General features: G+C 38.0%; 1 long non-coding RNA gene across 1 annotated transcript; it reads right to left on the bottom strand.

Annotated features, from left to right (window-relative positions):
• Positions 1-2,262: 2,262 nt before the first annotated feature.
• LOC119000025 (uncharacterized) lies at positions 2,263-19,134 on the bottom strand. Its single transcript, XR_005069223.1, has 3 exons — positions 19,123-19,134; positions 18,230-18,234; positions 2,263-2,313 (listed from the first exon to the last, which is right to left on the bottom strand). It is a non-coding gene; the product is annotated as an uncharacterized LOC119000025 (long non-coding RNA).
• Between the last annotated feature and the right edge of the window lie 1,700 nt (positions 19,135-20,834).

Genomic DNA, 20,834 nt, shown 5'->3' on the forward strand with positions numbered 1-20,834 from the left:
TAATTGTTCTAGTAACAGTTCAAAAGTTAATTTTGTTCCTAGAAGGACACCATTTAGTGCAATCGCTACTCTTCTTGTTAATATATACAGGCTGAGGTATAAACCTAATTACTATTGAAAAAGAAATGCAAAGTTCCTTTTAAATTTTTTTTCAGCTTTATTGAGATATAATTGACAGAAACATTGTGTAAGTTTAAGGTGCACAACGTGTTGATTTGGTACACTTACATACTGCAAAGTGATTACCACCATAGCGGTTAGCTAACACTTCCGTTTCTTCACATAATTTCCACTTTTTTCTTTTGTGGTGAGAACACCTAAGATCTACTCTCTTAACAACAACTCAAGCATATAATACAGTATTGTTAACTACGGGCACCACATTAGTCACTGTGCTGTTCATTAGATACCAAAATTTAGTCATCTTACAGCTGGAAGTTTGTACACTTGCCCAACACTGAATTTCCCTAGACCCCAGCTCAAAATACATTTACATATAATACATATGTAAATGTGTTATAGTTTAGCATAGTTTTCTACTTGAAGAATATTTAAGAGATATATTATCTGCCATAAATCTCTAATATACAGATATAGATCACAGTTTACATAGTAGGAAAGTTCTTTTCAGCTTAATTTCATTTTATCTTGTGAGTGTAGATGCCTCCTACCTGAGAGTTCTGTACTTGACCTAAGTGGTATTGTTAAAAGCAGGCCAGTCTATGTCTAGCTTTTGTAGGTGGCAAACCCTGAAGTTGGTTGTGAAGTGAAGGGTGCCTTGCCTTAGTAGACTGTCCAGTGATGGAAATTGTATTTGGGATGAATGCCAGTTCATTTGGATATACCTAAAATTCCTTAGAGGGCCACGATGCAAATAGTCAGTTGTCCTGAGAATGGAATATGCTGATTCTTACTATCAATAATCCTCTGCTATTTTATCATCAAACAACTAAGAAAAATTATTTTTGCATTTGTTTCAACTCAGCTGCAGAGAACCCAAGTTTTAGTCCCACCAGCAAAACTTCTGGGCATCATGTTTAAATGATACACAGGAGAAAAGGGATGACACAAGGTCTAGAAGCTTTAAGCATGCTCATGTTTCATCTTTGCCTCAGTTTCCTTGTCTGTAAAATCAGGGCTATGGATGTATCACTTCTAAGGGCTCTTTCAATTTTAACATTTCAGTATTTCTGTTCCCGATGGTATTGCGAGAGGATTAAGGATTTACCTGTGTTCCTTACTTAACCTCACCTCTTCCAGAAGTAAAAGGTGACACTGTTCCTGGCTGGAAGGAATCTCTGAAACTAAATCTGTGTCATCTTAGTTTCAAGGCTTAGCCAAAGTAGTTACTAATAGATTTTAGATGACAGATACAAATTTTTTTTCTCTCGGCTTTCAGTGAAAAAATCAGGAAAAACTCCATTAGTTGTTTTTGATGGCTCTATGGTAATTTTGGAAAAGCTTAAAACAATGTTAAAGAAAAATATTGGAATATGTATATATGAATGCTGTTTTAAATGTCTACTTAATGAACACAGATTTATTAAATTAGTTTGGGAGGTAAAGTGATTTTTTTTCATTGTTGTCAAATTTCATTTAACTGAGGATTAGGTATAAAAAGCACCAAAACAATGCATGGAACACAGTCACTCAACAGCTATTAATACCATTTTAACAGAATGTACTTGAAGGCTGATTATTTATAATCATCCCAGGAATATCTAGATTATTTACATGATAACACACACATTAGGAGAATAAAAACAGATTGTCTTAAATAAATGTTGGCTTGTTTCACTCAGGTTTTTCTTAGAGGTCTGATGACACCTAATACCCTTGAAGGAAAATCATCCTGTTAGTGGGAAAATGAAATGTGGCCACATAAGCCCATTGATGCAGACCCCGGCTTATGGGGTCTGCCACAGTGTGGATGAGGCACGAGAAATTCACGTGGTCTACTGAGTCCTGTGGAGGAAAAGGGAGAGTGTGGCTTCTCTCTCTAGGGGAGAAAAAAACTGCAGCCCTCTCCATGACAGGCCTTTATTTCTTTTCTGGGCATATTACATGATGAGCCTCATTTACTATGCACAGGTTCACTTTAGGTGGTTACCTTTTATAGAAAACAAAGGAACTGATGCTGCTAATCACATCAAGGAAGAAGGATATTTGCAAATGAAAAGGGAAAAGTGGTTGAACCAGTTACACTCATCCTTGGAAGGTTTAGCATGGATTTTAGGAAGTTACTTTGTAGTAAATATTTTCTGCCTCAATTCAGGGAGAGGGAGTTTTTGCAAAAGCAAGTTTCAAAGCAGCCTAGGTACATTGCAGACCTGATTTCGCATGGGAGAACCTATCCGTGGGTGTGGGTCCTGTGTATCAGACCTTGCTTTCCACTGGGAGCTGGGCCCATGCCATGCAGAATGGTCTCCTACACCCCATTTTATTTCATCTGGTCTGCTTTCCTCTAATTCCATGTAGAGAAGCTCAAAGACCAGTGTCTCCAGCAGTTCCAGTCTCAGTGCTTTCTGTGTAAGCTGTAAAAGTCAAGGGGAACATTGCATGGGTACCAAGTGTTCATTAGATTTGTTAATGTCAAGAAGTCTTTGGAAGAAATGAAATGTGTTTTAGTAGTAACTACAAGAGATAGACCTGCCTATCTCAGTAGTTAAAAAAACTAGACAATAATATCCACAAGAAGTTCTGTACCACAAGAGCCTTATCTGCTTGATTGATAACTGACACTTCTCTTGATAGTTCCCAAACAGCAGAATCATGGTATTTGTGATGTGGTTGAAGAGACAGTAAAGATGCCCTATTCATTCTCAAGGGGTCTCAAGATATGAAGAATAGAAAGAAAAATACTGGGCACGGAGATCCTGGGACTTGGATGCTGATTGATTATGACAGACACAAATCCAATATTGACGGAGACAGTATTTTTATAAGAACACAAATACCTTTTTGTTTGTGAGATCTCTCAAAGTAAATATCAAGGGAATAAAAGTTAGTGCTCTCTTCTATTGCCATAGTTACTAATTTGGGGAGTAATTTTTACTCTTTAGAGTACCAATATTGAATGAAGTTATTTTCCATCAAGAGTCATTAGCTATGTGCTGTTGTGTTCTGTTGAACAACTGTAGTCTTTTCTCTTGAAGAGAAGACTTGGTTAATCAGTAAAATTACATAATCCTTTAGTATTTTCAGTGATTAGAACAATATCATTCTACAAATAACCAGTTTTGTTTATCTTTTTTAAAACCACATATTAATGTTTTGATTTCAACAAATGTATATACTATTATATGATACAAAATAAATGCACAAAAATAAAGTATATTTTTGCATACTAACAATCAATTGCAAATGAAATTAAGAAAATAATTCCATTTACAATAGTATAAAAAGGAATAATATATATAGGAATAAATTTACAGAATAGTGCGAGACTGTACACTGAAAACTATGAAACATTGTTGAAAGAACTTAAAGGAGAGTTAAGTGAAAAAAAGGCTTTCCATATTAATGGCTCGAGTGACTTAGCATTGTCAAGATGACAATGTTATAAAAATTGACTTACAGATTTGACATAATTTTTATCAAAACTCCAGAGGCCGTAGTTTGTACAAATTGATCATTAAGAAGATGATCCTAGAATCCATACAGAAATGCAAGGGACTAATGAACAGCCAAAACAATCTTGAAAAAAAAAGTTGGAGAACTCACATATCCCATTTCAAAACTTACTTTAAAGCTTCAGTACTTAAGACAGTATAATACAGGACATCAAAATTATAACTAATAGAACCCAAGATGGTGGAGGCGTAGGTGGAAGCTACACTAACCTCCTCTCAGGACCAAACTTGAATTACAACTAAAGTAAAGAAAAATCATCTTGAATACCCAACTGAACACTGGCTGGAGAAAAGCCATATAACCAAGAACAGATGGAAGAAACCATGTGACCACATTGAGACTGGAAGGAAATGAGCAGGCCTGGGTTGGCTGGCGGGACTCCCATGGACAGCAGCTGAAGTTCTGGAGGGATATTTCAGTGGCCAGGGAAGAAGGGCCAGGGTTCGGACTGAGAAGTGTGAGGTACGAAACCAAAGCTAGGCTTCCTAGCCTAGAGCATTAAAGGAATACAAATAACATCCAGCTGTGAAAATCAGCAGGGTTTCTGTCCACCAAGAAGAGATGGCTAGAGACTCAGAGAGCCTCTTAAAGGGCCAATTCACAAAAATCTTGTTTTCAGCCACTTACCTGAGCTCCAGCAGAGGGAGAGCAGAGTGGACTAGAGACTTGTGAGGAAAGTCTGGAGTTGGTGGCTTTGGGGTGAGAACTGAAGGGTCAGCTGCCAGGATTCCAGTGCTGAGGCATCCCCCACACTGCAGGATCCATCTTTCTTACTTAGGCAGACACTCACCTCCAAGTGTCATTAGCCTGAGGAAAAGCAGTAGCCCCACCCACAGGTAACAGTCTTGCCCCACCTAATGTAGCTTAAGCCAGGCTACTGCATACAGCTGGAGGCTATTTCAGTGACAAAGCCTTCAAGCAAAGGAAGATCTCTGGGAACTCAGACATTAGCTGGCCCTCCCACAGGCCCAGTGCTGGTAAAAGCCAGTCATGCTGTGCAACCTGGTTCTTTCTGCACATACCCAGGCCCAGCAGAGGGAGCCACAAGCTGTGGATTGCTGAGAGCTCCAAACAGGTTGACCAGAGCCAGGCACAGGCAGAATCTCACATATGTCTGCACCAGAGTCTGTGCAGATCTACCTAATACATAGAAACAAATACTGAGAAGCAGCCCAAATGGGAAGACAAAGAAACAGGCTCCAAAAGAAAGGATAGGAAAATTCTCCAGAAGAAGATATAAATGAAATAGAGGCAAGCAATCTATCAGATACAGATAGATATATAAACACCAGATATCTATGACCAGGTAAAGTAATGATTATAAGGATACTCAACAACATGAAAAAAGACAGAGAAACCATAAAAAAGGAGGAGTCAGAAATAAAGAATGCAGTATCTAAAATAAATGATACACTGGAAGAAAGAAATAATAGGTTAGATGAGCAGAAGATCAAATCAGTGATTTGGAAGACAAAGAAAAAATACTGAAGCAGAGTAGCAAAAAGAAAAGAGAATTTTATTTTTTTAATTTATTTTTTTACTGTCATTCAAGCACAGTTGTCCCCACTTTCCCCCAATCACCCTCCCCTACCCCATGTACCCTCACTTCCCCTGTCAATCCTATCCCCTTTGTCTTTGTTTTCGGGTAACTTTATATATGTTCCTTGACAACTCTTCCCGTTCTTTCCCCATTATTCTCCTTCCCCTTCCCCCCTGGTTACTGTCAGTTTGTTCTTTATTTCAATGTCTCTGCCCATTTTTTGCTTCCTTGTTTGTTTTGTTGATTAGGTTCCACTAATAGCTGAGATCATATGGTATTTGTCTTTCACTGCCTGGCTTATTTCACTTAGCATAGTATTCTTCAGTTCCATCCATGCTGTCACAAAAGGTAGGAGATCCTTTTTTCTGCTGTGTAGTATTCCATTATGTAAATGTACCACAGTTTTTTGATCCACTCATTTATTGATGGGCATGTAGGCTGTTTCCAGCACTTGTCTATTGTAAATAATGCTGCTATGAACATTAGGGTGTATAGGTTCTTATGAATTGGTGTTTCAGGATTCTTAGGGTACAATCTCAGCAATGGAATTGCCAGTACAAGACAAGGGTGTCTGCTTTCACCACTTAATTCAACATAGTATTGGAATGTATTTTTCTTGTTTTAGCCACAGCTAAGACAAAAAAATAAAAGGCATCCAGATTGGAAAGGAGAACAAAAAACTGTCATAGTTTGCAGATCACATGAAAGTGTACATAAAAAAAACCTTATAGGTGCCTCCAAAAAAACTACTCGACCTAATAAGTAAGTGACTTTGGCAAAACAGTGGAATACAAAGTCAATATTTAGAAATTGAAGGTTTTTTTGTATACCAACAATGAGATATCAGAAACAGAAATTAGAGGGGGAAATCCCACTTGGTACAGCAACAAGAAAAATGAAGTATTTAGCAATAAACCTAACCAAAGAGATAAAAGACCTCTTTGTTCAGGAAGCACAGAGAGTACCAAACAAGAAGGATTCAGAGAAGCCTACCCTAAGACACATCACAATTACAATGGTAAAGCTTAAAGACAAGGAGAGAATCTTACAAGCCGCAAGAGAAAAACAGTTAGTTACCTACAAAGAACCTCCAATTAGACTGTCATCTGATTTCTTGACAGAAACATTTCAGGCCAGGAGGGATTGGCATGAAATATTTTAGTTGTACTAGACAATTACACAACATTGAAGAAAGAAAATTATGGAAGACACAACTAAATGAAAGCATGTGCCATGTACATGGATTGGAAAAATTAGCATCATCAACATGTCCATACTATCCAAAGCAATTTATAGATTCAATACAATCCCTATTAAAATACCAATGACATATATCACAGGTGTAGAACAAACATTTCAAAAATTTATATGGAACCATATATGACCCTGAAAACCCATAGCAATTTTGAGAAAGAAAAACAAAATAGGAGAGATCACAATCCCTGATATCAAACTATATTATAAAGACACTGTAATCAAAACAGCTGGTATTGGCATAATTACACAGACATAGATCAGTGGAATAGGATAGAGAGCCCAGAAATAAACCCATGTCTGTATGGTCAATTACTACTCAACAAAGGGAGCAGGAGCATAAAATGGAGTAAAAATAGAAAAAATAATTTAAAAAATGAGGAAAGTTTAAGAAGACTTTCAGGCAACATGAAGCGTAATAACAACCTCATCTTAGGAATACCAGAAGAGAGTGAGCAAGGGAATGAGAACCTATTTAAAGAAATAATGACCAAAAACTTCCATAGTGTAGTGAAGAGACAAGTCACACAAGTTCAGGAAGCACAGAGAGACCCAAACAAGAAGGATCTAAAGAGGTCTACCATAGGACACATCATAATTATAATGGAAAAGCCTAAAAACAAAGAGAGAATCTTACAAGCCACAAGAGAAAAGCAGTTACTTACCTACAAGGGACTTCCAATTAGACTGTCATCTGATTTCTTGACAGAAACATTTCAGGCCAGGAGGGACTGGCATGAAATATTCAAGTCTACTTTACCCAGCAAGGCTATCATTTAAAACTGAAGGAGAAATAAAGCACTTTGCGCAAAAGATAAAGGAGTTTGCAAACAGCAAACCAGTATTGTGGAAAATGTTAAATGGCTTGCTTTAAGAAGAAAAGACGCAAAAGCAAAAGAAAAAATACAGAGAAAAATAGTTTAAAAATAAAAATGGCAATAAATATATATCTATTAATAATCACCTTAAGACTTCCGCCAAGATGGAGGTGTAGGTAGAAACACTGTGCCTTCTCCCACAACCAAGTTTGAATACAACAAAGGTTTGGAGAACAAAGACGCAGCCAAAAACAGAAAATTGAACTATATGGAAGTCCAACCACAAAGAACTGTTCTACCAGAGGGGTAAGAGGGGCAGAGCCAGCAGCTGAGCAGGGTTGGGCAGGAAAGATCCCTGGGGATGCCCAGGGTTGGGCATCTGGGGTTGCATCGGGCGGACCCAGTGAGGGCTCGGAACGGTGGGAGTGAAAAATGAGATGGACCATGCAGCCCCCAGCAACGAACCCAGCAGTGACTGACTGCGATTGCACATTCCCGAGCAGTGGGACAAATCGAGCGGATGCGGTGGTGGCGGGAGGAAGCAAAGGGTGCCCGCCATTGCTTTCCTTTGGCCCTTCCCCCACATACAGAGTCACAACCCAGCGACTGAGTCACCTGGCCCTGGTGAACACCTCAGGCTCTGCTCCTCAAATGTAACAGGTACGAACAGTACAAAATATGGCTCAAGAAGAACTCAAAGCCCCAGAGCCAATAACTCAAAGCAACCAAGAAATAGCCAACCTATCAGATGCACAGTTCAAAATACTGGTGATCAGGATGCTCACAGAACTGGTTGATTTTAGCCACAAATTAGAGGAACATATGAAGGCTAAACTAATTGAAATGAGGGAAAATGCACAGGAAACCAATAGTGATGGAAAGGAAACAGGGACTCAAATCAAGGGGGTGGACCAGAAGGAAGAAAGAAATGACCAAACAGGAAAAAGTGAAGTTACAAGAATTCAAAAAAATGAGGAGAGGCTTAAGAACCTCCAGGACATCTTTAAACGTTTCAACATCCGAATTATAGGGGTACCAGAAGGGGAAAAGAAACAGCCATGAATGGAAAATTTATTTGAACAAATAATAAAGGAGAACTTCCCCAGTCTGGCAAAGGAAATGGACTTCCAGGAAATCCAGGAAGCTCAGAGAGTCCCAAAGAAGGTGGACCCAAGGAGGTACACACCAAGGCACATCATAATTACATTAGCCAAGATTAAAATGAAGGAGACAATCCTAGAAGCAGCGAGAGATAAGGGGACAGTTACCTACAAACGAGTTCCCATCAGACTATCAGCGGATTTCTCAAAAGAGACCTTACAGGCAAGAAGGAGCTAGAAGGAAATATTCCAAGTCATGAAATCCAAAGACCTACATCCAAGACTGCTCTACCCAGCAAAGCTTTCATTTAGAATGGAAGGGCAGATAAAGTGCTTTTCAGATAAGATCAAATTCAAGGAGTTCATCATCACCAAGCCCTTATTATATGAAATGTTGGAGGGACTTATCTAAAAAAAGAAGATAAAAAATATGAACAGTGAAAGGACAGCAAACTCACAGTTATTAACAACCACACCTAAAACAAAAGCAAACCAAGAGGACAGCTAGATCAGGAGTGGAACCATAGAAATGAAGAACACATGGAGGGCTAGCAACAGGGGAGTGGGAGGAGGAGAAGGGGGGAGAAAAGACAGAAAATAAGTAGCATAGATGGTAGGTAAAAAATAGATAGGGGGGAGGACAAGAATAGTAGGGGAAATACAGAATCTAAAGAACTTGAGACACGTGGTTATAAACTAAAGGGGGGAAGAGTGGGGGAGGGGATGTGCAGGGTAGAGGGGATTTAAGGGGGGAATAGAACAACTGTAATGGCAACTGTAAAATATATTTAAAAACCAATCACCTTAAATGTAATGGTTTAAATGCTCCAAACAACAAAAGACATAGGGTAGTTGAATGGATAAGAAACAAGACCCATATATATCCTGTGTCCAAGAGACCCATTTCAGATCTAAAGATACACACAGACTAAAAGTAAAGGGATGAGAAACAATATTTCATGCAAAATCAAAGAGAAAAATCTGGGATAGCAACACTAATATTCAACAAAAGAGACTTTAAGACCAAGGCTATAGTAAGAGACAAAAAAGGACATTACATAATGGTAAAGGGAACAATTCAACAAGAGCACATGACCCTAATAAACATTTATGCACCCAACCTAGGAGCACCTAAATATGTAAAGTATATCTTGATGTACATAAAGGGAAAGATCAATAGAAATATAGTCAAAGTAGGGAATTTTAACATCCCATTAACTCCAATGGAGAGATCTTCCAGAAAGAAAATCAACAAGTGAACAGTAGCCTGAAACAACACAATAGATCAAATATATTTAAATGACATCTTCAGAAAATTTCACCCCAAAGCAGCAGAATATACATACTTTTCAAGTGCACATGGAATACTTTCTAGAATAGACCACATGTTAGGACACAAAACAAGTCTCAAAAAATTTATGAAGATTGAAATCATATAAATCATCTTCTCTGACCACACTGCTATGAAAGTAGAAAACAATCACAAGAAGAACAGTGAAAGCACACAAAGACATGGAAACTAAATAACATGTTATTAAACAATAAATGAATCAAAAATTAAATGGAGGAAGAAATCAAAAGATAACTTGAAAGAAATGAAAATGAGAACACAACACCACAAAATCTATGGGACACAAGAAAAGCAATCCTAAGGGGGAAATTCACAGCATTACAGTCCTATTTCAAGAAACAAGAGAAAGCTAAAAAATAAACAATCTAACTTTACACTTAAAGGAATGTGAAAAAGAACAAGAAACAAAACCCAAAGTTAGTCAAAGGAAGAAAATAAAAAAAGATGAGAGCAACCCTGGCTGGTGTAGCTCAGTGAATTGAGCATGGGCCTGTGAAGCAAAGGGTTTCTGGTTTGATTCCCAGTCAGGGCACACGCCTGGTTTGCAGGCCAGGTCTCCAGTAGGGGACACGTGAGAGGCAACCACACATTGATGTTTCTCTCCCACTCTTTCTCCTTCCCTTCCCCTCTCTCTAAAAATAAATAAATAAAATGATTTTTAAAAAGGTAATTACCATGTTTAAAAAAAGATCACAGCAGAAATAAATGAAATAGAGTCTAAAAAATCAACATAAAAGATCAATGAATCCAAGCACTGGTTCTTGGAAAAGATAAACAATATTGACCAGACTCATCAGAGAGAGAGAGAGAGAGAGAGAGAACCCAAATAAAGAAAATCAGAAATGAAAGAGGAGAAATAACAACTGACACCAGAGTATACAAAGGATTGTAAGAAAATATTATGAACAACTATCTGCCAACAATCGTACAACCTGGATGAAATGGATAACTTTCTAGAAACATTAAATTTTCCAAAACTTATTCAGTAAGAATCAGAGAATCTGAATAGACAGACTACACCTAGTGAAACTGAGGCAGTAATTAAAAATTTCTCAAAAAACAAAAGCCCTGAACTGTATGGCTTCACAGGTGAATTTCACCAAACATTCCAAGAAGAATAAACACCTCTCCTTCTCAAATTATTTCGAACAACACAAGAGGAGAGAGGACTCCCAAGCTCATACTACAAGACCAGCATCATCCTAATTCCAAAACCAGACAAAAACACTAAAAAGAAAGAAAATTATAGGCTAATCTCCCTGATGCACATACTTGCTAAAATCCTCTACAAAATATTGGCAAACTGAATACAGCAATACATCAAAAAGACCATACAACGTAATCAAGTATTGATCATATCAGATGCAAAAAAACATTTAATAAAATTTAGCACGCATTTGTGATTGAAAAAATACACTGAACAAAGTGGGACTAGATGGAACATATCTAAACATAATAAAGGCCATATGTAACAAATCCACTCTCAGAGACATACTTAACATGAAAAAAGTACAAATGTTCCCTTTAAGATTGGGAACAAGACAGGGATGTTTGCTTTCACCTCTCCTATTCAACGCAGTACTGGAAGACCTAGTCATAGCAATCAGATAAAAAGAAGAAATAAAAAATTTCCATCAAAATTGGAAATGAAGAAGCACAACTGTCTTTATTTGCATATGACATGATACTGTACATGGAGAACCCTAAAGATTCCACCAGGAAACTATTATAAATGATAAATGAATTAAGCTAAGTAGCAGGACACAAAATTAATATTCAGAAATCAGTTGCATTTTTATATGCCAATAATGAACTATCAGACAGGGAAATCAAGAAAAACATTCTATTCATGATTGCTTCAAAAAGAATAAAATACCTAGGAATAAATCTAACCAAGGATATAAAAGACCTGTACTCAGAAAATTATAAGACACTGAAAAATAAATAGAAGAAGATACTAATAAGTGGGAGCATATACTGTGCTTATGAATAGGGAGAATTAACATCATTAAAATGTCTATACTATCCAAAGCAACTTATACACTCAATGCAATTTCTATCAAGATTCCAATGACAAATTTCACAGAACTAGAACAAATATTTTAAAAATTTATATAAAACCACAAAAGGCCCTGCATGGCAAAAGCAATCCTGAGAAAGAACAATTTGGAGGAATTACATTATCTAATATCAAACTATACTATAAGGCCATAGTAATCAAATCAGCATGGTACTGGCAAAAATCAAAGTTTTTAAAAAATTAATTAATTAATTTTTCAGACAAAGTTTTAAGATATAAATAAACCTAAAGAAAGTTGAGATCTAAAAAGATTGCATGGTCAGGAAGAAGGCACGAACTTTTTAGAATACAATTAGGAATAAAAGATTAATATATGATAGTTATTTCATTTCTATATATTTACAGCAACAACTTAAAATAACATTTAGTACCTTCCAGCCAAGATGGGGGCATAGGTAGACAAACTGTACCTCCTCACACAACCAAAAGAAGGATAAGAACAATTCAAAAACAAAAAACAACCAGAACTGACAGAAAAATGAACTGTATGGAAGTCTGACAACCAAGAAGTCATAGAAGACACATTAATTCAAACCGGTAGGAAGGGTGGAGAAGGGCAGCCCAGGGGAGAGGACTTGCAGCAAGGCGGTGGCTGGAGGACACAGAAAGTCAACGGATTGTGGAGAGGGGCTGGCAGGGCTGCAACTGGCCAGCAAGGCAGCACCTGGTGGAGCCAGCGGTGCCACATTGGTGCAGATAAACCAGGAGGAGCAACTGGGTAATGAGACAGACCCTGCAACCCAGGGTTCAAATGGAAGAAACTCCCAGCCTCATAGGAGAGTTTGTTGGAGAGACCCAAAGGGTCCTAGAATGTACACAACCCCACCCACATGGGAATCAGCACCAGAAGAGTCCACTTTGCTTGTGGGTAGCTAGGGAAGTGACTGAAAACCGGCAGAGTGGAGCAAGAGCCATTGTTCACTCTTGTACCCCTTCCCTTCATACAGCCTCATGAGGCAGCAATGTGGGATATCCCACCATGGTGAACAGCTAACACTCCACCCCAAACTATGGTAGCAGGTGCATGGAGGGAAAAAAAATGGCCCAAATGAAAGAACAGATCAAAGCTCCAGAAAAAATACAACCAAGCGATGAAGAAATAGCCAAACTATCAGATGCAGAGTTCAAAATACTGGTGATTAGGATGCTCACAGAATTGGTTGAATATGGTCACAAATTAGATGAAAAAATGAAGGCTATGCTAAGTGAAATGAAGGAAAATGTACAGGGAACCAATAGTGATGGGAGGGAAACTGGGACTCAAATCAACGGTATGGATCAGAAGGAAGAAAGAAATATCCAATAAGAAAAGAATGAAGAAACAAGAATTCAAAAAATGAAGAGAGGCTTAGGAACCTCCAGAACATAATTAAACATTCCAACATCCGAATTATAGTGATATGAAGGAGAGGAGGAAGAGCAACAAAGTGAAAACTTATTTGAACAAATAATACAGGAGAACTTCCCCAATCTGGCAAAAGAAATAGACTTCCAGGAAGTCCAGGAAATCCAGCAAGCTCAGAGAATGCCAAAGAAGATGGACCTAAGGAGAAACACACCAAGACACATCATAATTGCATTATCCACAATTAAAATGAAGGAGAGAATCTTTTTTTATTATTTTTAAAATATTTTATTTATTTATCTTTAGAGGGGAAGGGAAGGAGAGAAATATCAATGTATGGTTGCCTCTCGTGAGTCCACTGCTGGGGACTGGCCTGCAACCCAGGTATGTGCCCTGACTGGGAATCAAACCGCGATCTTGTGGTTCGCAGGCCCACGCTCAATCCACTGAGCTACACCAGCCAGGGCGGAAGGAGAGAATCTTAAAAGCAGCAAGAGAAAAAGAGACAGTTACCTACAAAGGAGTGTCCATAAGACTGTCAGCTGATTTCTCAAAAGAGAACTTACAGACAAGAAGGGGCTGGAAAGAAGTATTCTGAGTCATGAAAGGCAAGGACCTACATCCAAGATTGCTCTATCCAGCAAAGCTTTCATTTAGAATGGAAGGGCAGAAAAAGTGCTTCCCAGAAAAGGTCAAGCTCAGGGAGTTCACCATCACTAAGCCCTTATTATATGAAATGTTAAAGGAAATTATCTAAGAAAAAGAAGATAAAAACATGTACAGTAAAATGACAGCAAACTCACAATTATTAACAACTACACCTAAAAAAACAAACTAAAGAAACAACTAGAACAGGAACAGAAACACAGAAATGGAGATCACATAAAGGGTTTAGCAACAGGGCAATCAGAGAAGGAGAAAGGGAAAAAAGGTACAGAGAATAAGAAGCATAAATGGTAGATAGAAAATAGACAGGGGGAGGGTAAGAATAGTATAGGAAATGTAGAAGCCAAATAATTCATATGTATGACCCTTGGACATGAACTAAAGAGGTGGAATGCAGGTGGGAGGAGGTGTGCAGGGCAGAGGGGGGAAATAGGACAGCTGTAATAGCATAATCAATAAAATATATTTAAAAAAGAAAAAAACATTTAGTACCATGCTGCTTTGATTACTGGCATAAAAACAGACATACAGACCAAAGAAACAGAATAGACAGCCGAGAAGTAAACCCACACACCTCCACAGTCAATTAATATTCAACAGAGGAAGTAAGCACATACAATTGGTTAAAGATAGTTTATTCAATGAATGGTGTTGGGAAAATTGGACAGATACATACAGAAAAATGAAACTGGACTACCTCTTATACCACTCATAAGAATAAATTCAAAATGAATCAAAGACTTAAATGTTAGACCTCAAGCCATAAAAAAATCCTAGAAGAAAACATAGGCAGCAAAATCTTGGACATTGCCCTTAGAAATTTTTTATTGAATATATCTTCTCAGGCAAGGGAAACAAAAGAAAAAATAAACAAATGGGACCACATCAAACTAAAGTTTTTGTACAGAAAAGGAGACCATCAAAATGAAAAGACAACTTGCAGAATGGGAGAATGTACTCACAATACATCTGACAAGCAGTTAATATCCAAAATGTATAAAGAACTTACAAAACTCAACACCAAAAAAACCAAACAATCCAATTAAATAATGGGCAAAGGACCCGAAGTGACACTTCTTCAAAGAAGACATACAGATGATCAATAGGCATGTAAAAAGATGCTCAATGTCACTAATCATCAGAGAAACACAAATTACACCACAATGAGATATCACCTTACACCTGTCAGAATGTCTATCAATAAATCAACAAACAGCAAGTGCTGGTGAGGATGTGTAAAAAGGGAAATACTTTTGCACTGCATTGCTGGTAGGAATGCAGATTGATGCAGACACTGTGGAAAGCAGTATGGAGATACCTCAAAAATTAAAAATGGATCTGTCTTTTGACCCAGCAATTTTACTTCTGGGAGTTTATCTGAAGAAACTTGGAATACTAATCTGAAAGAACATAAACACCCCTATGTTTATTGCAGCATTATTTACAACTGCCAAGGTATGGAAGAAGCCCAAGTGTCCCTCGGTAAATGAATGGATAAAACAACTATGGGATATTTACACAAAGGAATACTACTTGGCCGTAAGAAAGAGGAAAATTTTACCTTTTTTGACAGCATGGATGGACCTGGAGAACATTATGCTAAGTGAAATAAGCCAGTCAGAGAAAGACAAATACCATATGATCTCACTCATATGTGGAATCTAAGGAACAAACTGAACTAACAAGGAAAATAGAGACAGGCTCATAGATGGAGTGCAGATGACAGCCATGTGCCAGGGATGGGGGTAGAGAGATTAAGCAAAAGGGAGAAAGGACTCACAGACATGGACAACAGTGTGGTGATTCGGGGTGGGGCAGGAATATAAGGGAGATACATGGTATGGAAAAAATGCAATAAAAAGAAAGTTGTAGAAGGTCTGTAAAAAACAATCTTGAGATTCTATGTATAGTTAAGCAACTAATAAACTCTTACTTTCTTGGCTGCAAACTCCTGTTTGTATCTTATTGGGCTTCGATGTGCACAGGCAAACAGACGCCTTTAGTCCAATAACACTTACAGAAGTTTATCTTGTAACTGAGATCATTTCCCTCTAAGATAACAGTTTGAAGCAGATGGCCTTAATTACCAACAATGGGGAGCTGAGACCATCAATTAGTGCCAGCAGTTCTGGCCCAGGATATTGACAGTATTCTGAGGAGTGACTGGGATAAGAAGATATTTCATATCTTAATGCTATGGTCTGTGTTGTCTGAAAGAAAGATCACCACACACAAATGAGAAAATCAAAATATAGAATTCTTTCCATTGCAAAGATACTAATAATAATGTGAAAGAAGCCTGCTAACATATATTAATCATCCATTTAAAGATAATTATTACTGAGAAGTAAAATGGAGCTAACTCCTAATACACAAAATAGATGTATCTCAAAAAACGTTATGCTCAGCCATAAAAGCCAGACACAAAGAAATACATACTGTAGGGTTCCATTTTTAGAAAGCCAAATAGTAGTCAACGCTAATCTGTGGGGATAGAAACCATAACAGCTGCTGCTTCTGGGTGGGGGTAGGGAGAGATCAGAAGTGAACATATGGGAAATTTTTAAGGTAGGAGGAATGGTCTATACCCCTATTAAGGTGGTAACTACATGGGGTGTACAATTTTCAAAGCTAATCAAGCAATACATTTAAGATTTGTATGTATTACTGTATGAAATTATACCTTAATTTTTAAAAAGATGACTACTATGTAAGTTCAGTTCTCTTAAGGCTTTATTAGAAATGTTTTCATAAGAGCAAACTTTCCTTTGAGGTACATTTTTCCCTAATGTATCTTATAATTACTAACACATGGACAGGTGGTGAAAATACATAAATTTAGAGGTAAGCAAGTTTCAACCAGTTATGTGAATTTGGCCAATTTAACCTTCAGAATTGTGGTTTCCTTTTCAGTAATCTGGAGACAATAAACAAAGCATTTGTGGGTTGCTGAGCAAACTGAAGCTTTATACTTTTTAAGAAGCTAGAAACATATAGTTGGTAATCAATAAATGATAGCTAGCCCAATGTACAGCAAGGGGGTCCCATTCATTTCATTTTTATTAATATTACAAGGGTGGAGTCTTGGCTCTGAAGAATTCTGGAGTGTGTCTGGATGGTGGTGGTTCTTCTGTGTGGGGCTTGACAGAAGGTGGAAATGAAAGTTTCTCTATCCTGGACTATGTCAAAAAGCCTCCTGTTGTCTACACACAAACTCCTTGCCTTAATGTCCCTTTTCAAATACACAGGTGTTCAACTACCTCCCTCTCCTACCCCTCTTCTCTTCAAAGAGTTCACACAGGATCTCTTTTATGAAAAAAAAGATCAAAAGAAAATCAGAAGGCAGAAATGAACATTTATCAGCCCAAGAAAGAGCAGAAGATTAAATCAAAGAGAAAAGGGTAGAAAAGAAATTGTACACAAGGCTTTAAATTTTTGAAACTCTTTTCTTCCCGTTTTTTCTTTCTGAATTTCCCCGTTCTCCTCTCCCTTTACACGAACATGCATACAGACCACATTTTATTCATTTTTTTCTGTTTACAGGTAGCAAAAAATTCTGTAATGTAGGTTACTGAGACCTTTCCATTTGTCACTTATGCTCCTTTCAAAAAATTTTTATTGACTTTTCCTGGTTCATGTGACTCAAGAAGAAACTTGTCATGGAACTATATTATATATATTGAGTTAAATCACACATGGGATTTTGGGGGTAACATTTGAGTTTTATACAAATTTTTGTATTACAACACAAAATTTATTAAACGAATATCAATGTATTTTTCTAGAGACATTTTATAAACTCTTCTAGATCTTATTGATGACTTCATAAAATCTATGGAAAGTATAAGCTCTTTAAAAAAAACTTAGACACGTTCAAAATTTTGCTTACAGCTTTAGTAGATTCACAAAACTCCTGGAGTTCATTCATTGGCACCTAAGATCCTATGGTAAAATTTCCTTTTCAAGGGTAATCTAACTTCTGCCAAGGAATGTGTGATTATACACTCTCAACTTTGCAGACATTACCTCAATTTACAAAAAAAATAGCATTTAAACATAACATCTTAATAAAAGAGCTAGCGTTTTCTGCAAACATGTTTCACAAACATATAAAAAAACTCAGAACAGTACATGCAAATGCTAAGCAATCAAATGGTGTATCCATTTGGACCCCCTCATGAGTTAATACAAACGATAGCAATGATGACCACGATCACCATACCAGGGGCTTGTGGTATTTGATTCCCCCTCATTAGCCTCAATGCCCTACTCTGCCCCCAGCACATGCTGAACAGGACAAGCAGAAACTCTGAAACTGTCCTGATCCTGCATTTCAATATGGCATCCTGGCATTGCTGTGGGGCCTCTTAGAATTTGGGAGCTGATTTAATGAGCATGGAACACAGGGGAAAAGTTCTACAATCAATATGAGTTCATTTGACAAGGGCTGTTCCCTTTCTTTGCATACTGTTGAAGAATTAATTTAAACCAATCTAATCATTGAGAGGTAGTCCCTAAACACTCAAGTTTTCATTGTGATAAATTTATTCAGTTAATGAAATGAACCTCACAGATAATTCTCCCTGTCCAAGTCTCACGGTGACATGAGAATTTATCCCCAAATGTGTCAAAGTATCATCTGTTTAGTATAGAAATATGACTTATATCAAGGCAAGCTTGAACTTTTACAGTGAAAGAGGTCATTTAAATTTCTATGTAGTTATAGTGTATTTAGCCTAACCATCTCTCTGGTTTTATTCAGTATTTACAAAATGAATCATTGTTTCAGTTCATCTGCAAACATATTATGAATAACATATTTTATATTTTATGAATAGCATATTTTGCATTTGTGTATATATGCCTGTGTATTTGTATGTATGGTTTGAAGAATGATAATAAAATGACTATTTGTGTGTCTGTGAAAAAAGAAAAAGAAACATCGATTTGTTGTTCCACTTTCGTATGCATTCCTTGGTTGATTCCTATATACACCCTGACTAGGGATGAAACCCACAAGGGTGGCGTATCCAGAAGTCGCTCTAACTAACTGAGATATCCAAAATAGTTATACCTTTCAGTTAAATCTACATTAAATATTCACATTATTCTGCTCATGCAACTGTTATTCACAGCTCAATATTTAGTGTATGTACCTTGATGATTTCCTCTCTTTTTTTTTTCTTAAAGTCAATAATTCTCTGCTTTACTAACTAATACCTTACTAATGCTCCTCATACTCTCCACAAATCAATCTCTCCCAAGGCCATGAATTTCCCATTTTTTTCTCATCTACACCTCTTGTCAGGGTCTCACCCCTTCCTCTGGGGGTGACTTCTGTCCAGGCTGCTGCAGCATTTTCAACTCTTCTACATGCATTCCTTGTTCCTGGGTCTCCTGTCTTCCTCTGTCTTGTTTTAGGCCCTTGTTTTGCAGGAGCCCATCCTCCAGCAGTTCACTCACTGAAAACTGGTTACAGAGGCAGAGTCATGGCACCCAGCACCTGATGCGCCCTGTTTGAGGCCCACTGCTCCAGTTGAACTGCCTCTACCCCTGTGATCAGCTGTCTCCCGGCACCATTTTGGGCCTCCCTGGAAAGTCCCTTTGCTGCTCTTCTTCCTGGATCTCCCAGCCTCTGTATTCTACTTTTATCTCCTTTCCAGTTCACTGCCTCATTTTAGAGGAAGACATCTGTAAGATAGTTGCTAGCTGTTTTTATTTTAGAAAAAGAGAGACTGAGGCTGAAAAGCCAAAGGAATGTGTCAAGTCTCAAGTGACAAGGGGCTGGACTTCAAACCTGACCCTTTTGCTGATCTAAGCACTGCTCTTTCCGCAGCTTCACACTGAGTAGGCAAGTGAGAGACCCCACTATGCATGCATCAGTGGGGAAGACAGAGGGATGGCCTCTACCCAGGCAGCCTGGTGGCAGGGAAGAACAGGACATCAGGGTGGGTGCCTGGGTCGGTGACATGGGCTTTAGGGAATCTTAGGAGACTTGGAAAAGAGGATTGTAGTAGAATCGAATGTCAATTCTTAGTTTCAAGAGTGAGTATGGCTTCTTAAGCTTCTTGCTTTGGATCAGCCCACAGCATCCACCTTCCTTCATTACCATTCATCGATGTTTGGATCTCTAGAGTGCAGCAAAGGAAGTCTACAGGAGGAATTGCTAAATCAGTGCAGACAAGTTACAAGGGCAACATAACTTTTGTATGACTTTCTTTTATTTTTCAAAGGAAGAAAACTGACAAAGAGGACAAGGCATTGCCATATGGGTGACTAAAAAACAAAGGAACTGGACTACCAAAGGTTTAACTGAAGGTACTAGGGGAAAGGTAGACTATAGGAATATATGGCGGATATATATAAATGTTGGACTCCTAAACAATGTTAAATTCCCTGGCCTATGTATACATTTCTGTGAAACAATACATACCCCTTCCCTCCATTCTAAATCAGTGCTTAATGTATGTAAGTCAAGCCATTATGCTTATATCTTAAACTTATACAATGCTGGATGTTAATCACACTTCAGTAACACTGGGAAAAATGTAGACACACTATTGTGTATTGTAATCTTGTATGTTTATGTCTATCCATGTTAGTGCATTTTTTTCTCTTGTGAATTTTGTGAGCACATATGGGGCATACCTCAACCAGGAAATTTAGGGAAAAAAATAACAGACAAATGGGATTTGTAACAGAAGGTGAAGAAGGCATGACTGAGTGTGTGCTGTCAGCCAATGCCCACTTTTGTCCACCTGCAAGACTTGTGCCCTTCTTCATTTGAACCCGTTTCTTCCTTCTCCCTGGGACACAACCTGGGTTTGAGGCTGTCTACATCGGGGAGTGCAGTCTTTGCACAGAGCTACGGATTTGACACCTTTCCAGCCTCAGCCTCACCTACTGCCGTCTTTGGTTGCCTCCTGTCTTGGCAGGGTGGGGGAGAATAATAATTTTGTACTCCTCCTCCTGGAAGTCAAGGGGCTTCCTGGAGGCAGTGGATCTGCAGCAATGTACATGCTCTTTTCTGACACTGTCAGTCTGGCA

This window comes from Sturnira hondurensis, unplaced genomic scaffold (genome assembly GCF_014824575.4).
Source record: "Sturnira hondurensis isolate 20B ecotype Veracruz unplaced genomic scaffold, ASM1482457v3 Scaffold0015509, whole genome shotgun sequence".
In the NCBI taxonomy this organism is placed as follows: Eukaryota; Metazoa; Chordata; class Mammalia; order Chiroptera; family Phyllostomidae; genus Sturnira; species Sturnira hondurensis.